The sequence below is a fragment of the Amphiura filiformis genome, unplaced genomic scaffold, assembly GCF_039555335.1.
Source record: "Amphiura filiformis unplaced genomic scaffold, Afil_fr2py scaffold_79, whole genome shotgun sequence".
Taxonomy (NCBI): Eukaryota; Metazoa; Echinodermata; class Ophiuroidea; order Amphilepidida; family Amphiuridae; genus Amphiura; species Amphiura filiformis.
In genome coordinates, this window is record NW_027305543.1 from 348609 (window position 1) to 369578 (window position 20970).

General features: G+C 35.6%; 1 protein-coding gene and 1 long non-coding RNA gene across 3 annotated transcripts in view; one reads left to right on the forward strand and one right to left on the reverse strand.

Moving 5' to 3' along the window:
• LOC140144765 (acetylcholinesterase-like) overlaps positions 1 to 20970 on the reverse strand; it is a 102128-nt gene that overhangs the window by 54182 nt on the left and 26976 nt on the right. The gene's annotated exons all lie outside the window — the stretch shown is intronic.
• LOC140144766 (uncharacterized) lies at positions 9 to 11532 on the forward strand. The gene is made up of 4 exons (XR_011857930.1): positions 9 to 207; positions 2132 to 2252; positions 6225 to 6382; positions 11507 to 11532. It is a non-coding gene; the product is annotated as an uncharacterized lncRNA (long non-coding RNA).

Here is a 20970-nt window from a genome sequence, read left to right on the forward strand (position 1 = left end):
TAATACAATAACATGGTTCAGCTATGGTGCGGTAACCGCTAACAACCCGACAGGAAAATTTCATGGATTTAGAGAAACGACTGGTAAAGAGGCAATTATTTAAAGATGGATGCTCGCGAACCCACACGTAAACATTAACCGTGATGGAATAATAATGCTGCAAAAAGGTGTTAATATTGCAAGAGCAACTAAAGTTTCGAATCGAAGGTAATTATTTGATCTAAAATATTCTTGAAATGAATTCGGTTTCATCATCAGCGATGAATATTTCATGAAATTGTACATTACTTTGCACCCAAATTCTGACTTGTTTCCCCCATAGTAGGCGTATAGCTCTGCATTGACTGACCGTCCTGCAACACTGAAGGGCAAGGGCAAGGCAGTACCGGTATGAGTTTCAAATCTTTCTGAAGTTTTCAGAATTTTGGGCACTTGGTACACATTCTTTTATATCTGGTCTCGTATGCAAGTAAATAAAACGAGACCGGCCATGCATGTACGGCCATACATGTCTCTGAGTCAGTGAGTGCTATGCGCGCATGCCATGTAAATGGGTAGGCCTATGCATGTAGAACCATATTGCATAGAGATCACAATATTCAATATCAGACTGAGCAGCTGGCTATATTTGTTGGGTTGAAGTAAGCTTACTGTCTGTGTGTCATTTGATCGAGAAATTTGCTATCCACGATGACACGATTATGACGATAGTTACTGTGTCTGTGTGGACAGAGATAGAGCATGGAACTATAAACTACTTCAGTCACTTAAAGGAGTATTTCGTGATCCAAGCATCCTATTTTTATGACATTTTTCAGCAGATAACCATGAAAAAGGCTTATTCCCAAAATTTCAGTTGATTCAGATTTTGCGCTTGTGAGTTACGCATGAATATGTGTATTACAAGTACTGCTTTATGATATAGGCCACTGTTAATTGACGATATTTTTGCTAAACGAAATAATCTGCAAGAAATTTTGGTACATAAACATTATGTAGCCAGACGGTTCAAGACTTCAAGTGGTATAAAAATCTCAACTTTTTTTGAGAAAAGTGGGTCACGAAATGCCCTTTTTAATCATTGTAAATTTTCAAATGCATTAAGGGTACTACACCCTGGCCAATTTTATGCCTATTTTTGCATTTTTCTCAAAAATTATAGCGCATAGGTGACAAGTAAGATATGTATATTATAGGGGCAAGTACCGGTACTATAAGTTAACTACTGCACTGAAAATTCAGCAACTCAAGGCAAGTACCATAGTTATTAATTTATTGATCAAATATTGGTTTTCCCTCATTTTTGACTGTAACTCTACAACTGTTGTCTGCTGAAATAAAATTTCCAGTGCAGTAGTTGTAGTCCTTGCCCCAATAATATACATCTTACTTGTCACCAATGCGCCATAATTTTTGAGAAAAATTTATTCATTGTTAGGCCTACTGTGTGGGGGTGGGCAACTTATAAAATGAGGTACAAAAGTGCACCTAAAGGTAAAAAACAGGGGCCGGCAAAGATTGACTGAATTTTGACGTCATCATTGGTTTTACACGTAAACACGAAAAAGTCTCAAATAATTCCAAAAGTGTATGCATGTTATCAAGCACTATTTTATCAGAATTAATCCGTTGAGGTTCGACAGTGAACCTCATTTTAAGTACTGTTTTTTGAATTTTTTGTATGAATAACGCACGATATATGTTATGTACAAAAAAATTCCCCCACATGTATCAATGTATGCGTGGTGTAGCGGTTAACGTCTCCGCCTGCCACGCAGAAGGTCCCGAGATCGATTTCCACTACCGGCTATAATATTTTTTTTTTCTTCACATTAATTTTGAATCCAAATTATTTATTTTCATGTGAAAATCTATACATTGCACTGGGAAATATATTTCGTGCATTTTTTTCTGTAACGGGCCAATAAAGCTAAAAATGCACCACGGCACGTACGGGGCGTCCAACGTGCAGGCAGTGTTGCCATCATATTGTCATTTTGTTTACGCTATTGGCTGTTGCCGTATTAAATTACTGTCGGCCACCGTCGTCTGGTAAAAACAAAACAATTTGAACACAGCATTTGTTCATAAAGAATATTATTTATATATTATTTATGCTTGATTTTGACAGTGAACTAAAGCCAAGGACAAATATGTTAGTGAAGAAATTGAAGGTGATGTCCCAGCTTTTCTGCAAGCCATTTGGGTGCAAGAGCCAAACATTTTAAAGAGAAGATTGGAGAAAATGGGAGGTAAGAGCATTATACATTCATTAAAGTACAAATATACACTACTAAACACTAACAAAGTTCTCACTCAAAAGTTAGGTCTTCATAGTAGGAACTTTCTTTCCTGAAGGTACCATGTCAACAACGCCTAGAAAAGTTGCTATCTGCCTTGAAAGAGTACATACTATTTTGCCATTCTCTGTGATTCATTTTCTCGGATTGGTACCAGATAGAAGTGACAAATTACCATCAACAAGTGACATATTATTAATAAGTGACATATTATATCACCAACTAGTAACTAGTGCCATATGGGTATAATCAGAAATAATGGCACCAAAGTGTGACAAAAGGGTCAAAAATACAAACAGTGTTCAGAGATGTAATTGTTGTCTTATTTTAAGCACAACCTATCTAAAGTCAAGAAAAAATAAAAAAATTACTTCAGTAATGTTACTAAATGTATTTTTTCAACTGGTTTATTGACAAAAGTAGTCCAAAATTTTTAGAAACATAACACAAAAGATCCATGCCATTCCTTGTTATATTTTGACAAAATTATGCAAATATGTAATTCTTTGAGTTTTAATTTTACTTAGACACTAAACTAAGATAGTCATGTAGAATTTTTCTCATGGAAACAAAGTTTTGGAAAAAAAATTCATTAAAACACCTAAAAATTTGTGGAAATCTGGAATAAAAGTTTTTATTTGTGACCATCCAGCACAACTGAGCCCTGAAGTCGCCAATGATCATTTTTGAGACATTCAACCAAAATATTCTGCTTGAAATTAGCTTTAATATGATGTATATCATGTCTATAGTACTTGACATTTAAGTAGTGAAAAATCAATAAAACAGTCAAAAAATCCTTTGTTTCCTATTGTTTATTGTTTTGAGCATATCTCAATAGTGGCACTGGAGACATCCGGGCTCAGTTGTGGTGGATGGTCACATTTGTCAAAAAAAACATCTTAAACTATTTTCTGTTTAAGTTTGTATAATGCAATATGATGTGCAAAAACTGTGTTGAAGTTTTTAGCATCACTTTCTTCTTCAAATTGATGTAAGGATCCATCAAACTAGTGCTATTGTGTAACACTCCTGACACTGTATAATACCTGTATGGCCTGAAATATTTTATAAACTACATTTTCTAAAACAGTGTTTGTATTTTTTTGTTGACAACATCTATGGCCCTCTCAAAAAGGCACAGAATTTAGGTGATTTATGTTCAATTTTATTTTTTGAGCCCAGCTTGCATGTTGTTGTAACACTCCTGACACTTTGCTACAGTAGGCCTACCGTAAGCCTCAAATATATATAAATTTGCACATCACATTTTCGAACATAGTTTTTGTAATTTTTTGGTAACACTATCTATGGCTATCTCAAAAAGGGGCAAAAAATTGAATTACATTAGTTCAATTTTATTGTTGAGCCTATATTACTTACAATTGATTGTCAGGAGTGTAACATTTTGGTCGAGCTATGAAAACCATGTTTTTATGTACATATTTCTTGAATATGAAGGTCTTTACATCATGATTGCAGCAGTTTGGCTTCAGGAATAAATTTTCAGTGCTAAAAGAACACCAACAGACTGGTAATTTCTTCAGAAATTATTGCCAATTAATTCTCGCTATTCACAATAAGGGCGCCGCCAGCGGTTTGCGATGTAATCGTGATGTATCATGGGAAAAGGTCGACATCCAAGTCCGCGCAATACGAATATTACCATGCTATTATAATATTTTTTTAGTTTGTCAAAATAAAGGTGTTACACGCGAATCGATACTCAATAATACTTAATAATGTGATTTGAAATGTGCACAATTAATTTTTTTCTCTATTGATTTGCGTGTAATACCGTTATATTGACAGACTAAAAAATATTGTCACGTGTTCCTATGTAATAGCATGGTAATATTTGTATTGCGCGGACTTGGATGTTGACCTTTACCCATGATACATCACGATTACATCGCAAACCACTGGCGGCGCCCTGATTGTGAATAGCGAGAATTAATTCTGTGTAACACTCCTGACATTGACTATTTAGATAGCTGTAGCAAACATGTTCAAGCAATGGTGAATATTTTTCTTGTTTTTGAGTTCCTATCACAATGCACTAATAAAATAAAAAGTAAAACATGAATATTGCCACCTTGGTGTATGAAAAAAATCAAGTTGAATTCTGATGTAACCCTCCTGACGAGACAGAATTTCTCTTTTCAACCCGCTCTAAAAAGAAAACGGTTTTGATATCATGCAAGTTTTATTTTTTCCAAGTTTGGCCCAAATGTTGTTTTTACTAAAAACAGACTGAAATAGATAATTACTGTCATCATTACCTTACAATGCTACACAATCTGGTGACGAGTGATTTTTGGAACATATTTTATTTTTCGCACCATGTGGTCTTCACATGTTCATAAGTAAGTGACTAATATGAAAGAATTTGCAACTTAATAATAGCTGACACTTCACAAAATGCCATGAAAACCGATGCAAAACTTTTTAACTTGTAGATTTTTTACATACATGATTAAAATTATACAAGTACCTCTTTTTTTGTCATGCTAACATGTAACACTCCTGACCATATGGGAAAGAAAATTGGGCATATTATTTTTTACATGACAGCTGTGACACTACAAATTGCTGTGGTTAAAGGGCCAATCATAAAACACATTTTAAAAGATGAATATCTTTGCTGGTCTTTTTCATTTGCACAGCAGACATCAGCAACCTAACGGTGCCATTATTTTTGACTTTACCCATATGCGACAGTGTTGGAGGACTCCTGACAACCTTGCACTGGCTTCCAGTTTGCCAATAAGTACTCATTAGTACTGTTTTAAATCCCTCTGTATGTAGATAGGTCCTTGCAACACCCAAGTCCAAACTAAATTTTGGACTATACCGTTTACGTTCCTGCTCATACCTTGAGCTCGTTTTCTGACAGTAACGGGCTCGCTATTCAAAGACATAGCCACAGAATCACTGGCAAAAGCAGATTTGACATTGCAGCTGCTACGGCATGAAATTCGCAACATGTGAACATAAATCTGCCACGACCACATCTCTGTTTTCTTGAACTGTTTTCTTGTTTTTTGACTTTTTGTGTATATTTCTTGTAAGCGCCATGGTATTTTCTGGTGAATGACACCATAAAATGCCTGTAAATGTAACCAAAGAGATGTTTGATATAAAAACAGGGTTTCTAGCCAATCAGGGAATTTTCAAAAAATGGGAAAAATCAGTGGATTTTGTTTACCCAATTAGAACATGCAATTGTTTTTACCCCCTTTAATTGTTGTGCAGAAAATAAAGTGTCATGCAGAAAAAGTGATATCATAATTTCTCTTAAACACACAAATTGGAATGTGATGCAGCGTATCTTATATGAGATGCACCCAAAATGTGTCACATCACAGTGAACCAATTTGACATGTTTGTAAATAAATAGTACATCATTTATTGATATATGCTAAGAAAAGTGGTATGACTGTACAAAGAGGATAAACCTTAAATTGTATAGAGAAGTTCAATTTTAATTGGATATTCACTTGAAGGTGTCAAGGATATACACAAATCTTATTCCACACATTCTAATCTGAATTTTGGATTTAGAAACAATTCAAATCTTATGTTGCAACCAAATTTGGGCAATAGCTGCATTATGGGAACTTTCATGTATTGATGATTTCTCTGTATGTATTCTCTGTATTGTTTAATCATTTCATTTCATATTTCAAGCAGTAAATTATGTATTTTAAGTTAGATATTAGAAGATTCAAGATTTACAAGAAATGTTGGCCAGATTAATCTTGTCTTTGATGTTGTTAGCAGGTTCAGTTTAATTAACAGAGCATAATTACTTATACTCTGTTACATATGCATGGAGAATATGTACCTTGCTTTACAGTTTATCCTTTACATTTAGGTTTAGTTTCATTTATGATACGGTATTTTACTGTATTGTTTTTGTAGAAAAGTCAAGACTACAGGTGAAAACAGCCTTGTTTGTTTTGCGGCATCTGAGAAGTTAATGAGGACAAAAAACAAACACCTCGATTTCACTCATTTCACTCAAGTGATGGCCTCAGGACTAAACTGTGCAATACCAGATAACTGAGTGTGCTGAATCTGTAAGTAAATTTAAGGGTTGGTAATTTACGGTGAAATACCATAATTAAAAAAATGGGGAAAATAAAGAAAGCAAATAGTTTGAGAGCATTGGGCTATTCCAGCAAATAAGTGCACACCTCCCAAGCTTATCCCTCCACAAAAGTCTTAATTTCTAGTCACGAACAACCACTGCAAAAACCCGGAAATCCAAAGGCTTTGTTAAAGGTGCAAACATCCCAGAAATTTTAACCACTTTCATCTTGAAATTGCGGAATTCCAACCACATATTCTACACAAGGGTATATGTGACCCATCACATATAAAAGCAACCACTTGGCTTCAGAAATGAAAAAGGAGATTTAAGGAGGCTGTGTACTCTCAGACATGCATGTAGTAAAAGTGCAATAACTTTGTAATTCGTCGCGCAAGACATATAAAAGTATACATTTTTATGAAGGCAAGACATCAATAAATCTAAATATAAATACAGATTTGGGGTAAAAACAACAATTATGAAGAAAATCACAAAAAAGTGAGTTTTTGGCAATATTTGTTAGGTACATCATAACAAAAAAACACTCTTTCCAAAATATTTTATTTTGTTTTTAGCTCAATCTTGAGGCTCCATTCCAAAAACGTTTTTTTTTATTTTTTTGATATTGGCCTTATTATTTGAGATATTGACCATATAGGGGAGAGCGGGGAGTGTTCGCCCTAGGGGCAGGTTCAGCCCACCCCTTGTTTCTCAGCACTACGGCTATCAGGGAATTTGGTGATGGCAAAATTAGGTGACATATGTCATTATAAACTTCTCATATTAGCTACGCGACATTTAGGGACGTGTTCATCGAACTGCAGCCAAAACAAAAAATTACACCAAAACGTAATTTTTTCTTGCATTAATAATGTTGTATTATCATTGATACATAATGGTTTTAATGGAAATCTATATTGGGAATATATGGGATTTGTCAAAGATTTAATGCAGTTATAAACTCGTTCCTTATTCGATTTGTATTTTGCATACCCTGAAGAAAATACACAAATGTGCACAAGGGGCACGTTCGCCCTTTTGATGATGGGGCATGTTCGCCCTATATCTTCCCCGGGCGGACCTTACCCCAAACTGGAGGGCGGACCTGCCCCATCAGCGTATTATGCAAAATATTTATAATTATACCATTAAACAAGGTAAAACTACTGAAAAGCATGTTTTTTAAAGTTATGTGGTATCAGTATTACTCATACCACCATTTATGTCCTAATCCATAATCTCCCCGAAGTTGTAATCATGATACGTTTTTACTTTGGACCCCTACATTTTACCCTGACCCGACCCCTGCAACAAATTTAGTCACTTCCCAGAAGAGAATGAATGCCCTGTATACTCTTGCTAAATGTTTGCATTTAATATGTTATTGTTATGCAATGTTTAAACCATTTTTGTGATTAGGATGAACTTACCCCACCATATGGGCGAACCTGCCCCAATATGGGGCAAGTTCGCCACTTTGCAAAACTTTTTTGTTTGCTCTATCCTGTTGTCATTGTAAGACCTATAGTTCTGGGATTGTGGCCGTATATAGCTATAAGACATAGGGCTTTCACATGGGCTAATCAGGTCATCCCTAACCTTAAAATTAACATCGCTAGGCTGGTCAGAAAAATATAGGCGAACACTCCCGCTCTCCCCAGGCATCAAATTGAACTTTTTAAATTCACAAACGCCTATTTGCACAAAATGATGCCTAAAATCAGAAATAGGCCAAAATATAAAAAATGAGAGAACTGTTTCTTGAGTCGATCATGCTTTTTACGATGATCAATTTGCTTTCCTATAGATGCTGTATTTATTGAGTTATCGTGTACCTAAACCGTCATTTTGCCGAGAAAATGAACATTGAAATAATGGCCGTTGAAGTTTAAAGTGGTCACATTTTACACTTTCATCGAATCTCGCAGGAGAATGCGGCAGTTTTTATTTTTCTACCTTACATTACATTAACATCGGGTAAATCCACGGCCCCTTGAGAAGTTTGAGCGAAATCCATTCATAACTTGATATTTAAATCGGGGGAAAGGACTTGAAAAACCGACATTTTATCAGCTAAAACAGAGCCATTTGACCACTAGGTTTTTGTGCTTCCGTGGTGTTTCCATAAGATGCGCCGCGCATGCAGATAAGCGTCGCATACGCGTAGCGTATTTGTGCGTTAACAAATTGCGCGATACGCAACGCGATGCGTTGTTGTGCGCGTGTACCCTGCTGGTACAACAAAGATTTTCTTTCCTTTCCAATTTCAAACACGAGTGGAATAGTGAAATAAAATCCTTAAAATATTGCAGTTGGAGTTTATAAATCTGGATTTTCATTCCTTGTATTTATAAAAAACATGACAAAGTACAAACATATCAAAAAAACTCAATTTTGCGAAAGAAACAATGTCTAGAGTACACAGCTGCCTTAAACACTATAGGATAAACTTCAATTTTTAAATGACACCTTGTTGAAATCAGATACATTAAACATCTAGGCTTAGGAAGATTTTCAACATGGGGGGAGGGGGGCTGACAAAAAAATTGGTGACCTATACTGGGGTGCCCTTGGTGTCAGGAAATTTTGCAAAAAATAGGTCAAAAACACCCATTTTCCCGTTATCTGGTCATATTTTTTTACTTTATCTGAAATTATAGGAGGGCATGCGCGCGCAGACCAAAGTTATTAACGTGGCTGATCCCCCCAAGCCGCCTTCCCCATGGTTCCGAAACCTATGTTAAAAATGTTTTGTGAGGCAAAACAAGCTCAAGTTTCTTTTTATTTTCTCTCATCTTCTTTCATTGTTATCTGACCATGACAGGGATTTACTAGGGTCTGGTGGAATGTACATAAATGTAGAATTCATGCCTAAACCATAAGCATTGGGCTGTTCCAGCAAATAAGTGCTCAACTACCAAGCTTATCATGTCCAAAAAGAGCAAAATGTACAAAACCGTTGAGTCATTGATTGAGTGAGTCAGACTTTTTAGACTTTATTATGTGAAACCTTTTTAAAATGGGGTCTTTGTGTGAGAGCCAAAAGAAGCCTGAAACATTGAATTTCTAGTTCTAAATGGCTTTGTTATTTCAAAATAAGTAACAAAATCAGTGATAAATGGGGAAATGGGGTCTTTGGGTGACAGCAATGCTGAAAAAGGGGGTCTTAACAGCCTTAGATATGCGTCACCCCACTGGGAAATGCTCAGCACTTTTAGTTGGTGATTTTCATGCCATATATTTGGATGAAAATAATTGGATTTGAAATTTCAAAATCAAATAATGGTTGGATGGAAATACCATTATAATTTGGTTGGAATTTCAATATCTTCTACACCATTTCCACAGTTTCATGTTGAAAATATTGGATCTGGAATTGCTTCGCAATTTCTTCCTGTTTTCTTTCACAAAAAAAAAAACCATGTAAAGCCGCCCATGCGTACAGCCACAGGTACCAAATATAGGTGACACCTGGGAATTCAACATGTAAACTACATGTAGGCCAGGCCTACTACATGTCCTGGCTACATGTGTATGGTCGAAGAAATTAACGATTACATAATGCGCGCATCAATGCAGTTCATTCCAAGTTTGATCAGCAGGCGCTTTTTCATACTCGCTCACCGCTTCCTAAAGTTTGTGTATCTCATTATATTTAGTCCACATTATCTATTTTATAAATTGACAGTGTTATGTTTTTCATGCTTTCACTGAAGATAAATAACAGTGTGTCGAAAAAAACTTTGATTTCTGCAATTGGAAGCTTTCCAACTTGAATTTTTTAGGTTGTGCAAATATGTTATATTTTAACTTTCCAAAGAATATTTGTGCCAAGAATGACAATGATAAAGTGCTTACAGTTTTACGTGTGATTTTTGATATTTCTTGGAAATATTCCAAAAACATTAATGTGTGTGAGAAAATTTTTAAAGCCAGCTGGAATTCTTTTTACAATAATTCTTTATGCAACATTAATATCAACATTAACGAAAAAAGACATTTACAAGTACCATGCAAAGCTTTTCAATATCATGCAGGTTTTCAAATTTGAACAAAACCTAATTAGATGTTTTGAAAGAAACAGATTGTTTAAAAAGAACGAAAAGGATTTCACTGAACAAAATATGAAGGCCACTGACAGTGTTAACCACTAGTGCACATTGTGTTGAATGATCTCTCTTTCAAACTTGGAATGAAGTGAATTGAGGCATACATTATGTAATTTCTTCGCAATCAGTCAACCGATTCCAGTAAAATTAGCGTATAAGATGTGGGGAATAAGATGGGCTACAACGCTAATTGACCTTTTAATAAATTATATTTTGGCTTTTGGTACACCTACATAAGAACTTCGTTTTTAATAACATCACGCTGTCTGCGCCGATTATATAAAGGTTTATCGAACATCGTTACTGCAAATGACGTTTTCTCAGGTGTACTACCACAAAAGGGTTATAATTTTTCCGAAAATCAATTTTTAGATATTGAGTTCTGATGTCTATTTTTGTCAACTTATGTCCAAATTTATTAGCCCGATAATTTTTTTCTGGGACACCCTGTATAGCACACGAGATCTCATATCTGGTTGCCAGCGCCGAGATGGTGGCTCTGCACAATGCGCTGAGAATTGTATCATGTTTTGTTGAATGTTTTTGACTTTGCATCATGAACATAGTATTATACTCATACAATCTATTTTGTGTAACTTGTGAACATATTGCATTGAGCACTCGTGTTTTTTTTTTTGTACTCAATGATAGCCGTTTCAAATTTGCGGTGCAACAATGAACAACCACTCTAGTTCAATATACATAGCAGATCAATACAAAAGTGCTTTTGCAAAAGGTTTGCACATCGAGGGAAAGAAGGAAGGTTGCTATGTGTGTCTGCCAAGCAATGCAGGGAATTGATCCAATCTGAGATAATGATAAATTTCTGCCCAAGTTTTGTTTCAGTTCTGTGGATCAAGCAGGGCTCAAAATACTTCTTGGATGATGAGGACTATTTTGATCTGATTTCATTCAAGGTCCACTGACTGGTAAAATCATGTGAATGTATTATGTGAACAATATAATTTCATAACTGCATTTTTTTCTGTATTTTATTGCAGTGCCTCAGACTAAGGAAGAAAATGATCGGCTCTGCACAATGGCAATGGATGATCATTCAGTAAACTACATCAGAAACATATCATTATGACATCATGGTCTGAAAAAACTGAGAAACTTCATTGAGCACCCGAAAATTATACACACTGCATTGGATCGATACATGATTTACAATGACAAGTGACTCATTTCAATAATAGCGATCATGAATTTTTTGAAAAAAATGTTTCCACAGGCTTCGTTGGGACTCGAACCAGCGATTCTAAACGTATCATGATTACATGTATGTGAAATAGCTTCAACAATGGTTCGCTGCATAATGGTAAAAATAGCCTTGACCTAAAAAAGGCGAGAGGTACCATATTTACTGATTCAGGCTAAATTTAAAATTGATATAAAACGTTTGTTTTTTGATCGATTACAAAAATTAATTTTTGTTGTATAAAGAAATTGTGTCTGGCGTGAATTACACTACAGTTTTTATTCCTAGGGCACTTTGACTTCTTCAAATAATTTTTTTAATGATAGAGTGAATCCCCTGGCCCTCTATAATTACGCACAAAAGATCGAGTCCCCTTAAGTCTAACTTTGGAAGATGACCTATTCAGAGGTCAATGACTGTGCAGTGTGCATCAACTGTTTGAGGGTATTGTGAAAAATTTAAATCTGAATATAATGCAGTCTAAAATGCCAGATTCATTAATTATTAATATATAAAACCAGAGCGGTTACGGCACCACAGCTGAACCACAGGCCTTTGCAGTATACCACTGTCACCCGGGGGTCATACATTCTTTGGATATCTAATATTATCTAGATATGAAAAGGACCCAAAATAGGAATATTGACCCCAGTCTAATTATGAGTGTCTCCCCACAGAAATTATTTTCATATTCTTTACTTTTTTCTCTTTTATTTGACATATACATTCTTTACTTCTTTCTCTTGCATTTGACACCACTCTGGAGCTCATACCACCTTGGCATTTCGAGATATGAGAAGGACCCAAAATCCGGGGGTCACTGCCATTGTGGCCTGTACACTATCCGTGATAATCAACTTTGGAAAGCACCCTAAAAAAGGATTTAACGCTTGGCTAAATCGATACCCTAAACAGGTGTTTTCACACGTACCCTAAACGGGGATTTTATTCCTTGCATCAAATTTCATACCCTAAATTCCATTTCCGCGTATTAGCAATTGCAATTTTGCTACCCTTCTTCCAATATTTCATGTTTTTGACACCCTAAACACGTTACGCGCGTATCATGCTTACCCATGAAAAACTACCCTTTTTACACATTTTATTATCGCGGATGGTGTACAGGCCACAATGGGAGTGATCCCCCCGGGCCCAAAATATGATCATTGACCCAGGTCCTATGAGGAGTGTTACCCCAGGTGGGATAATAATTTTATTATATTCTTTACTATGTTCTCTTTCATTTTACACCACTTGGGGGTTCATATCTTCTAGGCTTCTAGGCTAGGAAAAGGACCCATATGAATATTGACCCGGGTCTTGTGTTGAGTGCCACCCCAGATGGGAAAATATTTTTATTATATTCTTTACTTTTTTCTTTTTAATTTGACACCACTTGGGGAGGGGGTCATACCTTTGTGGCATTTAGAGATATATCCATTTCAGACCAAAAGGTTAATCAGTCAGTAAGTAAGATACACTAATGTAGGCTGATACCATTTAATGGTTCAGCAAAAATATGGTACAGGGTGTATCAAAATGATTGGTACCCATATCAATATCCAGTGAACATGGCCAAGTCTGCTTCATCAAAATGCATCTAAACTGGCCTCAAATAGAAAGGTCATATCTTAAAATCCTCTCCATAAAAATGAACAAAAATTGCACACAGGATTACTTCAATACTCTTCTAAACACATGTCAGTAACCAAGCAGTTGTCCAACTGACACAACAGCAAAATGCACTGACATGGAACACCTTTCTGGACCAAAATTCACATCCCAACAGATTTCTGTTGTTGGGTTCCAATTATTCGCCTGTGAATGTGGTCCCGGAAGCTGTTCCGTGTCAGTGCATTTTACTGTTGTGTCAGTTGGACAACTGCTTGGTTACTGACAAGTGTTTAGAGTAGAGTATTGAAGTTATCCTGTGTGCAATTTTTATTCATTTTTATGGAGAGGATATTAAGATATGACTTTGTGAAAAAAATTATAAGTTTCTTTTTGAGGCCAGTTTACATGTACATGTACCTTGTTTGTAGATTTGTGTCATTAAACAATAAATTGTAGTAATTTCAAGAGGATCTAATGCTGAATGTGGAAGAAGCAGGTATTTGAATAGACTAACAATCTGATGGGTCCCAATCATTTTGATACACCTTGTATGGATTTCTTCATAATTAAGCCATCTTTATAGTTTGTATTAAAACAATAAATAGCTAATGAGGAAGATGAGGGCCATGTTTAATTGTTTTGTCTGCATTTCCACATTTACGTGCAAAATTTTTGCAGACTTTTTGTAATTAACTGCATGAGCTGGTAAATAAAAAACTGGTAGCCAGGAGCCCCCCCCCCTCCGCCCTTTGCTTAACTCTAACACGTCTGAGTACTACAAAATATTACTTGATATATGCGCTGTTTGTGCGTGCATCCCATGTAGTGTGATGATGCAATATCACCCTATGATATAGGCATGGTTTCGCTGGCCAGCGAAGTGATTGGCATGTGAGGGGGTCTCTGGTTTTAATCCCACCCAGAGCAAACAAAATCTTCCTTTGTTTTCTCTCTTTATTCCTTCCTTCTTTCCCTTCCCGTCCTCTAAAAGCCCCTAGCAGATTAGGGTTAAGCTACCAAATTGAAAACTGATGTTTGAAAATGTATAAAGCTGCTTTTACATGGAGTGTTAAAATATGTCTAGTCTAGATGAGTTATGAGTGCTGCGTTGAGTCTGTTTCACATCGGGTCTAGATGAGTTATGAGTGCTGCGTTGAGTCTGTTTCACATTTGGTCTAGATGAGTTATGAGTGCTGCATTGAGTCCTTCTTCCTTCTTCCTTATAAGTGCCTCCCTCATATGTATGAGTATTATCGCACTGCGTACAGACAAGCTGTACTTATTTTTTACTCTGGAACCTAGAGTAGATGAGTGTATTTTGAAGTACAGTCAACATGACCGGGATGATCCCCTGCTCTTTTCGAATAGCCTGTGACGTTCTTTAACGTGCACACTACATTAATGTGAGAAAATATGCATGTACACGGACAGGAGTAGTGAAACCCAAGATTAAAGTTTGGATGAAAGTTCAAAGTAGATTAAGGGACACCCATCAAAATTTCCTTTTGTTAAAGTAGAAAATGATTATTAAAGGAAGGTGACCTGATATATTTGGAAAATCAAATTCTTTAAAACTTGTGTATAACATAAAATGTCATCCCTTTCAAGCACTAATGCAAAAAGAAAATGTAAATGTTTTTTGTAAATGTGACTAATTCCTAATGGAATTACCGACATTTATACAGTGTGATATTGGTAGTCTACAGTGTTTTTATTAATGATTATCATCATGTAATATATTGATTTCAAGTGAAAGGCCTTTTTTTCTCATAAACATATTGAAATTAGAAGTTCCAACTCAGTGTATTTCCGAAGATATCATCAAAAAACTGCCTAATTAGTCGCAACTATATGGTATACCATAGTTGAGACTAATTCGGCAGTTTTTTGATGATTTCTTCGGAAATACACCAAATTTCAATATGTTTATGAAAAAAAATATGAGCTTTCATCTGATACCAAAATCAGCATTTGGATGAGGTTAAGTGGAGGATGAGATTTTCAATCAGGTTACCCACCTTTAAAATACTGTTTACTTTGGGCTGAAATTTTGGCCCAAAAATATCAAAATTTTTGAACTTTGTTATTTGGGCGACTTCCGACCTAATAACCACTTTCATGTATCGATCAAATGCCAAAAATTTTAGCCAAAAATGTCACAAATTTGAAATTCAGTTATTTTGGGTGAATTTTGACCTATATCCCACTTTTATGTATCGGTCAAGTGTTCTTGAGTATATTTTTACACATTTTTGGACATTCAAAATTTTTGAACTTGTCATTTGGGTGAATTTCGACCTATATCCCACTTTTATGTATCGATCAAGTGTTCTAGAGTATTTTGACACCATTTTTGGACATTAAAAAATTTTAACCAAAAATTTCCAAATTTTTGAACTTTGTTATTTGGAAGAATTTCGACCCAATAACCAATTTTATGTATCGGTGAAGTAGAGTATTTTGACACCATTGTTGGACATTCAAAAATTTTGAGGTCGAAATTTGGCCAAATAACGAAGATACAAAATTTTGAAATTTTTGGCCACATTTTTTGAATGCCTAAAAATGGTGTCATAAGAGTTGTTTTTAGGGCAAAATTTGGCCAAATAACGAAGATACAAAATTTTAGCCAAAAATTTCAAAATTCTTGAACTTTGTTACTTGGGCGAATTCCAACCTAATAACAACTTTCATGTATCGATCAAGTGTTCTAGAGTATTTTTACACCATTTTTGGACATTCAAAATGTTAGCCAAAATTTCAAAATTTTGAACTTCGTTATTTGGGCTAATTTCGACCTAAAAACCACTTTTATGTATCGATCAAGTCTTCTGGAGTATTTTGACACTATTTTTGAACATTCAAATATTTGAGCCAAAAATTTCAAAATTTTTGAACTTCGTTATTTGGGCGAATTACGACCTAATAACCACTTTCATCGATCATTGATCAAGTGTTCTGGAGTATTTTGACACTATTTTTGGATATTAAAAAATTTTGGCCAAAATTTTAAAAATTTCAAAATTTTTGAACTTTGTTATTTGGAAGAATTTCGACCCAATAACCAATTTTATGTATCGGTGAAGTAGAGTATTTTGACACCATTGTTGGACATTCAAAAATTTTGAGGTCGAAATTTGGCCAAATAACGAAGATACAAAATTTTGAAATTTTTGGCCAAATTTTTTGAATGACCAAAAATGGTGTCAAAAGATTGTAGTAGATTAAATTATACATAAGAGTTGTTTTTAGGGCAAAATTTGGCCAAATAACGAAGCTACAAAATTTTTAAATTTTTTGAATGCCCAAAAATGGTGCCAAAAGATTGTAGAAGACTTCAACTATACATAAGAGTTGTTTTTAGGTCAAAATTTGGGCAAATAACAAAGATACAAAATGTTGAATATTTTGGATGTCCAAAAATCAAGTAGTGTCAAAAACTGTAGAAGACTGACTGTACAAAATGAGTTGTTTTTAGGTCAAAATTAATCAAAATAGCGAATTTCAAAAAAAATTTATTCAACGTATTGAATTATTCAATTGCGAATGTTTAATTTCTAATCTTGAGCCAACTTCTCCACGCTGCATAAGCAAGTAGGCATATCCACTTCTTGTATGTAAGGTCTAAATAAGATCATTGTCTGTATTTTACTCTACATTATATAATAAAGTAACTTGATTGTTCTATGAACATGCATATGGGATATGAGTACTCATTTAGAGGTCATGTCTTTCAAATTCAATGATTTAAATAACTGAGAAATATCTAATTCATCCTTACTTTTTTCTAAATTGACTAACATGCTATGTTTGCCATAATATTACTACTGTGGTATATGCCATGTCCAGGGTGTGATTGAAAGATCGTGAAATATCCTGAAAGTACTAGAAAAACTTGAAAACAGTGTGAAATTGGGCTAAAATACCCCAAAATGGGCTGAAAATCAATCAGAACAATTGTGGCCATAAAAAAATCCTGAAATCAGGTAAAATCCAGAAGAACAAACACATGTATGTCCTAGCTACTCTCTTATTCTTGGGCACATAATCAGATTAGCTAGCTTGGAGGCTTGCCCTCAACCAACCAACCCTAATTTTTCTATTTACTGTGCAAAAAGAATACCAACCCTATTTTTGGAAATTCCTGAAAAACTTCCCTCAAACTTGGTGGGTAGGTGCGACTTGGTCCAAGCCAGAGCAAGTTTGCATTTGTTAGGTTGTCCAAGTCAAATCAAATTTAAAGTTGCTCAGATTGGGCTGTAACTTTGGGGAACTGCAAAGATCATCCGAGGTCAAAGGTCAGGTTAAATTTATAGTTGCTCCGATCGACCTGTAACTCAGGTAAAATGACCCCAACACTTGGGGAAACTGCAAAGGTCATCTGAGGTCAAATATCAGGTCAAATTTTAAGTAGCTCCTATCAGCCTTAACTCGGGGGTGGGGGGGGGTGATCCCTGACACTTGGGGAGTATCCAAGGTCAAAGATCAGGTCTGCTCCGATTGGGCTGTAACTTGAGAAAATTGATACCTGATACTTGGGGAGTATGAAACCGCAAAGGTCATCGGAGGTAATTGGGCTGCTAACTTGCGGAAAATGATCCCTGACACTTGGGGAGTATGAAACCGCAAAGGTCATCCGAGGTCAAAAGGTCAGGACAAAATTCAAGTTCCCCGATCAGGCTGTAACTTGCGCAAAATAATCCCTCACACTTCGGGAGTATGAAACTGCAAATGTCATCCAAGGTTAAAGGTCAGGTAGGGCTCAAACTCGGTGACAACAAACCTCATGACCAGGGATACATTTTGGAACAGGGGTCAGATCAAAGGTCATCTGGGCCAAATCTTAGAATTGCCTTTTCAGGAGATCTGTATATAGCACATGGCTCAAACTCGGTGACAACAAACCTCATGACCAGGGTAACATTTTGGAACATTTTGCTGGGGTCAGATACCTCCAAAACACCAACATGCCCCTGCTAGGTTTGTGGTCTAGTATGTAATAATATGGAACACACTTATGGGTGCCATTTGAATAAAAAGCTTATGAAAATAGTATGGAAACCTTTAAACATGCAAAATTTCCTGCTCGCTGCACTTACAGTATATCAAAAACATTAACATTTACAAACTGGGATCTCAAAAAATATCTCAAAATATGTGCAGTATTTTCAAAGCGTTTGTTATGAATGAACTGAAGGACACAGGTACTGCTTGAGCTGGCTTCACCACTAAAAATGGTCCAACGTATGGATTTTATGTGTAAAAGTTCCGTGTTTGATCCATGTGTAGTTGGATGCACACATTGATAAGCTTTGAGAGGAGGATCATAGCAAGTCGCTGCTGTCTAAGGAACTGATCTTCTAGACAAAAAGTAGGGTCCTGGGAACTAAAAATGTCCCAATAACTCAAAAATGGGGGTCTTCAGAGCTAATAAATATAATTATGGTTAATGAAATAAAGCACTGGACACATTCTTTTGCTTTGATCTACTTATATTCAAGGCACATTAAAATCAAGCTGAAATACTGAAATGCTATTAGATGATAAGAATTCTGTACAGATTTTGCCAAAACATCATCTTCATAATTTTAACTTCAGACAAATGTTTTATCATCATCATCAAAACCCAAAATAAGCAAATCTCTTCATACTTTATTTATTTCCTTTCCTTATTTGTAAACATTAGGCTTTGTAACAAGTAGCCTAATCATGTGTAAAAAATAAGTACATATTTAGTAACTATAATTTACACTAGGAAACACATTAGAACAGATATACATACATACTTTAGTATTTCAAGTATTTTATTAGATTATAACTGCAATTATACAGGGTGGTCCAAAAAAAGAACTTTACCCAATTTGAAAGGTTCAGTTCTCAAGTTTTTAGCAGCTATTCTCAAAAGTGTTACATATTTTAAAAATATATCTTTTAAGAATATGTGGTGGAAAAATGAGAAAAAGACGCCAAAGTAATGAAATGGCAGCAGTTTTATGTCAGAGTCGAAAATCACCTTGTCCACTCGAAATTCAAAGGGATGTATCTGATTACCAACAGGGATACGCTAGGCATTGCATATTGGTAAACACCCTCGGCTTGTCATTCAAAATTTTACATGCATGAGAGAATTTTTATAATCCAAGATATTAATCCTCACAATTTGATTGCATTTTGTGACTGTGGATTTCTAGACAGGATTTCAAGGTGTCAAGATATGGCAATTTACAATACAAGAAATTATTTTTGGCAGAAATATACTTAAAGGGCATTTCGTGATCCACAGCCTCATCCCCCACTTTTCTCAAAAAAAGTTGAGATTTTTATATCACTGGAAACCTCTGGCTACATGTTTATGTACAAAATATCTCTCGCAGATTAATTTGTTTAGCTAAGATATCGTGAAATTTGAATTTCGTTCTGGTGCACCAGAAGAACAACGCATTGTCTATGGAGCAGTGTAATACACATAATCATGCATAACTCGCAAACAGGGCTGTCAACTCTCACGCATTGGTCCGTTTCACGGTCTCACGCCAGGGTATATAATCTCACGCACTTTCTCACGCACGGTCTCACGCCAGGGTAGTATAATCTCACCCCCTTTTCACATTCTCGAGCGCCGTAGCTCAAATAATCAGGGTACAAAATGAACATAAAATCCCGGTACGCCTCTGTCTCACGCCAAGCAATTCCAAAAAGTTGACAGCCCTGCTCGCAAACGCAAAAAGCTGGAAAATGAGTAGTAAAATCTCACGCATCGTCATAAATAATTTGTTGCTGGTGAATAGATGTGAAGGACTGAGTCGACGTACATGTAATAGAACTGGCCGAACTAACTGCCTAATACTCCAGAGTCAGCTATATAATACGCAACAGTTTGTCTCAGCATATCACGAATTTGTCTCGCATTCAAATTTCAAATTGTTTTTGCATATTTTATGAAAATCTTTTTGAGAGTATTTGATGAAAAAGTTATTAAAAAATAAATTGTGATTGATTTGTTAATTTCATAATTCTTTGTCAATTACGGAATTGAAGTTCGGGTACACTATTGTATCTAGCATGAATAGTAAGGATTAAAATCTTTGACTGTAATTCAATCCTGCATATAAACTTAAACACAGTTACTTTTGAATGACAAGCCGAGGGTGTTTACCCATTATGCCTAATGCAATGGGCTATTCCAGATGTATTCCGCACCCTCCCCCTATGGAAGACACTTCCGAATTCAGGGCTAAATTGACAGCCGAATTCACATGTCAGGAAAACCCCATGGAAGACACTGCCGGAATTGTGGTAATATATCTATAATATGGCCAGCCGGAATTCACGTAAATATAAATGTCTTCCATAGGGTTCCAGCTGGAATTAGAACATTTTTTTTTCCAGCCAGAATTCAAGTAAATGTCTTTCATAGGTTAATCAAGATGGTGATCATAAGTGAAGATTCTGCTGGAATTGGAGCATTTTTGACCATTTGTGAATGTCTTCCATAGGCACATCATGGCCTTTCACAATTCCCACTCTTGTTTTTTTGTTTATTTTAGCAGCCGGAATTTCACCTAATCTCAATGTCTTCCATACCCTCCAGCCGGAATCTTTGCTAAAAATGACTGCTGGAATTCTAGACACATCTCAATTCCAGCTGGA